This window comes from Pleurodeles waltl, chromosome 2_1, assembly GCF_031143425.1.
Source record: "Pleurodeles waltl isolate 20211129_DDA chromosome 2_1, aPleWal1.hap1.20221129, whole genome shotgun sequence".
Classification (NCBI taxonomy): domain Eukaryota; kingdom Metazoa; phylum Chordata; class Amphibia; order Caudata; family Salamandridae; genus Pleurodeles; species Pleurodeles waltl.
Window position 1 is genome coordinate 635696671 of NC_090438.1, and position 6645 is coordinate 635703315.

Below are 6645 nucleotides of genomic sequence, written 5' to 3' on the forward strand. Positions count from 1 at the left end.
TAGGTCCCGAACTAGCACCTCAGCCACAACATCTCCGGGACCAGTGGTGCCTGTAGTCCCTGGAATCTGTAGTGCACCGGCCACCAGGGCAGCCAGTGTGGCACGGAGCCACAGCACAGACAGTCCCCCACCTGTGAAGCATAAGAAGTTGGCCAGTCCTCGGCAGGAGAGGGGGAAGACTCCAGCCACTAAAGCCGCTCCCAGGGGTCCTGGTGGGAGTGTGGAGTCAGCTGTGACTCCTTCCAAGGTGGGGAATGGCCACAAGAAACCCAGCAAGTCTGGGAAGAGCAGCACGGCGGAGAAGGCCGCCATCATCCCCGATGCCCCGGAGCCCACCTCCAGCACAAGCCCAGCTGCCCAGGACTGGACCGCCAGCACTAGCCCACCTGCGCAGGAGGCCAGCACCACCCCACCTGCCCAGGAGGCCAGCACCAGCCCACCTGCCCAGGAGGCCACCGCCAGCACCAGCCCACCTGCCCAGGAGGCCACCGCCAGCACTAGCCCCGCTGGGCAATGAAGGACCGCCATCACAAGCCCCGCTGGGCCATGAAGGACCGCCAGCACAAGCCCCGCTGGGCCATGAAGGACCGCCACCAAAAGCCCCGCAGGGCCATGAAGGACCGCCAGCACAAGCCCCGCTGGGCCATGAAGGACCGCCAGCACAAGCCCCGCTGGGCCATGAAGGACCGCCAGCAAAAGCCCCGCTGGACCATGAAGGACCGCCAGCAAAAGCCCCGCTGGGCCATGAAGGACCGCCAGCAGCTGAGACCCTGCAATGGAGACCGCCATCTCAAGCACCGCTGAACAGGGCACCGCCGTGTCAAGCACCGCTGAACAGGGCACCGCCATCTCAAGCACCGCTGAACAGGGCACCGCCGTCTCAAGCACCGCTGAACAGGGCACCGCCGTCTCAAGCACCCCTGCACAGGGCACCGCCAACTCAAGCACCGCTGCACAGGCCACCGCCAACTCAAGCACCGCTGAACAGGGCACCGCCGTGTCAAGCACCGCTGAACAGGGCACCACCGTGTCAAGCACCGCTGAACAGGGCTCCGCCGTCTCAATCACCGCTGCACAGGGCACCGCCAACTCAAGCACCACTGCACAGGGCACCGCCAACTCAAGCACTGCTGCACAGGGCACCGCCAACTCAAGCACCGCTGAACAGGGCACCGCCGTGTCAATCACCGCTGAACAGGGCACCGCCGTCTCAAGCACCGCTGAACAGGGCACCGCCGTCTCAAGCACCGCTGAACAGGGCACCGCCAACTCAAGCACCGCTGCACAGGGCACCGCCAACTCAAGCACCGCTGAACAGGGCACCGCCATCTCAAGCACTGCTGAACAGGGCACCACCATCTCAAGCACCGCTGGCCCATGAGCGGCAAGGGCACTGACGCAACTGAGTCCGTCACGGGGTGAATGATGCACTCTGGGCACCATGCCCCCTCCAGAACCAGTGGAGACTGTCATCCACTACCTCTGTCCTTAGCAGGATGAAGCACTCTGGGCACCATGCCTCCTCCAGAACCAGTGGAGACTGTCAACCACTACCTCTGTCCTTAGCAGGATGAAGCACTCTGGGCACCATGCCCCCTCCAGAACCAGTGGAGACTGTTATCCACTTGTGAGACTGTGGCTTTGCACTCCCCAGGATTGAACAGTGGGCAACCCACCCACTGTAGAGACTTGAGAGACTGTGGCTTTGCACTCCCCAGGATTGAACAGTGGGCAACCCACCAACTGTAGAGACTTGTGAGACTGTGGCTTTGCACTCCCCAGGATATGGCAGTGGGCAAGCCACCCTCTGTAGAGACTTGTGAGACTGTGGCTTTGCACTCCCCAGGATATGGCAGTGGGCAACCCACCCACTGTAGAGACTTGAGAGACTGTGGCTTTGCACTCCCCAGGATTGAACAGTGTGCAAACCACCCACTGTAGAGACTTGAGAGACTGTGGCTTTGCACTCCCCAGGATTGAACAGTGGGCAAACCACCCACTGTAGAGACTTGAGAGACTGTGGCTTTGCACTCCCCAGGATGGAACAGTGGGCATGTGGCCCCCTCGTGGATTTGGCACCGTGCACTCAAGCAGCTGAGGTGCCCCCCCTTTCCCTCCCCCTGTGGTGCCTGTTTAGTTGCTCTCTGATGCCCCTGCAGTGCTCTCTCCGTCATGGTCGTGGATCTTGTGTGGGCCTCGCCCATACCGTGTGGTCCCAGTGTTCCATGGACTTTCTTAGAGCACTACCTGGACTACTATGCTTGGTATATATTATGTACATGGTGTATATATATATTTCGGCCTACTTGCTTTTAATATATTACAATGGTTACACTAATTTTCTATTGTCTTTGCATTCTTCCGGGGGGTTTGGGGGGTGTAACTGTGATGTATTGATATGCATTAGTGTGTGTGTTGTAGTGGGTGAGGGTGGGGGTGTTGCGTGTGTGTGTCCCTGTTTTTTGCCTCCCCTGTGTCGTAGGTGCAGTACTCACCGTGGTCTTCGACGCCGGCGTTTGTGCTCCTGGTAAAGGAGCAGGAAGACTATTGCAGGTTGGATTTGGAGTTCCGGGTCCATGGAGTCCTCATTCCTCGTGGGGTGTGTAGAGGTGAGCGTTTTCCCTTCGGGATTTAAGGTTCCGCCGTGTTTTTATCTGCGGTGAATCCGCCCTGGAAAAGGTGGCGGATTGGCCTGTCATAATAGTGTGGGCGGTACATTGTCTCCCGCCTGTCTGTTGGCGGTGACCGCCGCGCTGTTTGTTTGTACCGCTGTGGTGGTCGGAGTGTTAAAGTGGCTGTCTTTGTTGGCGGTTTCCGCCACGGTCGTAATTGCGAATTTTTTACCGCTGGCCTGTTGCCGGTCTTACCGCCGCTTTAACCCCGACCGCCAGGGTTGTAATGACCACCAAAGTGTTTTTTTTTAGAACCAGGCAGTGGTAGACTGTATCCCCTGGTACCGTGTATACCCAGGACTGGAACTGGTGCACGATAAGAAGGACCAAACTCCTTTTTCAAAGCATCTTTTTCACGTACTAGATCCCCAATATTTGGAATCCAGCCAGTAGATGTTATTGGTACATCCTTAATTCCTAAGGAGCCAGCACTGGCAGAAGCGTTGTCGTCACGGAACTGTTGTAATTCCTTCAAGACAGTAACACGTTCATTTATGTCAAAAGGTGTTTCTGCCGCCTCCACGCCAGGACCATCAAGATCTGGAACATTTATTTGAGTTCCAAACAGGCACTCATTTGAAGTACAACCCCCCAGGGACCTTCTAGGCAGATTATTAAGTGCTCTCTGGACTCCATACAGGTGATTAAGCCAACTACAACCCGTACCTAGTACTCTGGCTGTTAACGATTGCTTTAAATCTCGGTTTTGTTGCTCTACAACACTATTTCCCTCTGGATGAAATGGAGACGAGTAATGGAGTTGGACCCCTAATGAAGCCATGGCGTCCCTCAATGCCCTTGAGGGAAAAGCAGGGCCCTGGTCCAAGTGGAAAGTTGCAACTGCATATGTGCAGATAAAGACTTGTAAATCTTTAATAACAGTACAAGCGTCAGCCGGGCGTTGTGGCCACACTCATAGAAATCTGGAGCAGGAGTCAACAGTGACTAAGATGTATTTATATGCATTGGTCAGATGTCAAAGGACTGCAATGGTTCAGGTACACACATTGAAATGGTTTGTTAGAAATTGGGAGGGGTGTCTGGGGTGGGCGTTTAACGGTGGACCCCTTAACTTGTTGGCAGTTATCACAACAGAGGACATACTGCTTGGTCTGTTTGTATAGACCTGGCTACCAATAACAAGCCTGCAACAATGGTATTGTAGCCGCCACACCTGCATCGGCAGAAGCAACTCACTCACGTGCTGCTTTGATCAACTCTGGTCTTAGGTCTTTATTGGGAATCACTTGAACTCCCACGCCTGGTATTTTAACTTCTGCATCAAGCATGCCTCCCATCCGGTAGGAATATTTAGTGGGATATCCTTTAGGTAAAGGTGTGCCATCAGCTGACGCTTTCACGGCAGCCAGTATTTCATCGTCCGGTTTCGTCCTATAACGAGTTACTGCAGCAACAGAAGCCATAGCTACTGCTGATTTGGCTGCTTTATCAGCCAGTGAATTCCCAGCAATGAGTATTCCAGTGTGCTGGTGTCCAAGAGTATGTACAACATGAACATTTGTTACCTTCAGATCCTTTACTTTCCCCCACAGAAGTTTGTGTTTGATGGTGTTACCTTTGGAATCTCTGAACCCATTCTGGCACCAGTAATGCAGATATTAATTGAAGAACTGGACACAATAGTACGAATCACAGACAAACAGTGTTAGATGGCCAGGATCCGTATGTTCCGGTGCCATCATCAGAGCCTTTAGCTCTGCTAGTTGTGCAGTGCAATCTCCTAGGGTTTGCGAAAAGATATGTTGTGGAAAGAATTTACTACCCTCCATATAGCCGCTTACTACTGCGCAAGCAGCGGAGTATTGATGCTTTATGCCTATAGCAGGTTGTGCTGAGCCATCAGTGTACATGTCTCTTTGATATTGATCAATAGGTAATGTATTTGCTGGAATTGGGTATTCTAGTTCATATTGCAAAAATTCTTGAGTTTGTAACTTCGGGTCAAAAATATAGTCAACATCAGTAGCTGTCAGAGACGCTGCCCATTGGATCCAACTTGGATGTAATGCTTTTGCGTTTGGAACGCTGGCTTCAGTAACTGCCTCAAGGGCTGGGATTGGAAATACGACAATAATGCGTTTCCTCTGGGCTAGAGAGCTTTCTTTAATGACAGCCACCTCAACAGCAGTGAGAAATTTCTCAGTGGGAGCAAAACGTTATTCTGCTGTTTAATACAAATGTTATTTGTATGCAATCAGGACTGTCTCACCCTCATTGAATGTTACATAGGTGAAGCCAATAACACCAGCAATTACTCTGATGACCAGATGTTTTTTATTGTCCCTTGTGTGTAGGTGTTGTGCTGCAAGCATGTCTTGTTGCAATGCTCTGGGAATTCGTGTGTGTTTGACTGTCCAGAATTTACTGGAAAACTCAGGATGTATCAAGTCATATAAGGGTTTGATACGTGATGCATAATCTGGAATGTATGTTCTGCCAAAATTTAGAAAACACAATAGTGATTGGAGTTTTTTAATGGTATTTGGAGGTTGTAACTGTGCACATTTTTCTAAGAACTGTGGCGCTAGGCTCTTTCCTTCATTGATATTCATATCCCAGAAACAGAACACCAAGGAAGGCTATTTTTGTTTCTTTGAAGTTGAATTATAGCCGAATTCAGCAAATCCTATAACAGTGCAGGCTACCCGTATTAGATGTTGCAGTAATTCATCATCCGTAAGGTAGATATCACCTACATAGGACAATGCTTGAGGGTCAATGTTGTGCAATATTGAAGTTACACGAACAGCGAACAGTCCTAGACTTTTTTTGTACCCCTGTGGTAAACAACTGATTTTTTTCTGGGAGCCTAGTGCACTGAAACTTGTTAGGTCTCTACTCTCAGGCACTATATTTTGGCAGAAGAAGCCATTGGAAATATGCAATGTTGTTTTGTATTTTTTGCGCACTATATTGTTCAGAAGTGCTGTGCTTTGAGAATTCTGTATAGCATATGTGCATATATGACTATTTAAGTGTCTGCAGTCTAAGACTATTCTGCACGAATGGTCCTGTTTAGCTACAGGGAATAACAGATTATTAATTGGTGAAAAAACAGGGTTCGATCACGCTCTGGTACTCTAGTTGTGTGAGAATTTTCCTCACAGGTGCTTTAGCATCATGTTTTATTGGATATTGGAGTTGAGGTTGGGGTTGATTCTTAATTGGAATTACATGATAGGGGGAATCTTTATCCCACCCTTCGTGGTTGTGGCATAACACGGGTGCCTGTGCCAATGCCCAATCAATGGTGTAGGATTCTACAAGCTCATCGGAAACAAGAGGTGAGAAAGGTTTGATAACTTCTTCCCCATTCTTGCAAGTAAGGACAAATTCAGGAAGCTAATCCTTTTTGGCCAGTAAAATATTATAAATGTTGACGACGCATTCCCAAAAGATTGCGTCAATTGTGAGTTCAAGGTCTCGTTCTAACTGTCTTGTTACTTTGTACACCCTGTCAGGCGTGGAGACACGCATGTCCGCAGTTTCAACTTGTAAGAGGTCATCAGTTGCTTTCACCTCCAGATGCTCTTGAAGATTCCGTCAAACTATTGTGACCTCTGCTGCGCTGTCTAGCAGAGCTAGTGCTCAAGTCTTGTTCTTCAATAGAGCCCTCTTCCTGAGTGGCATGATGAATCGCAACTGCTGCCACTTTTTTCTTTTTAAATTGGGGTTTTTGTTGGGTAAGTTTCTCTTCTTTTTCAACAGAAACGTCTGTAGAGCGTTGTGATTCCTGTCTCGGTTTCACGTACTCAGTTCTCCGCTCTGACCGTCCACCTCCCTTGCTGCGTTTTTTGTTGAGTCCTGAAAGGAAAGAGATTGGCATGTATCACTATATTGATATCTGTCAGGCGTTTTTATATTATCTCTATTTCTGAGATTATATCTATTCTGAGGGATCTCCGAATGCGGAGATTCTCCCCTTTTTTTTTTAGGTGTTTGTTGTTTTTTA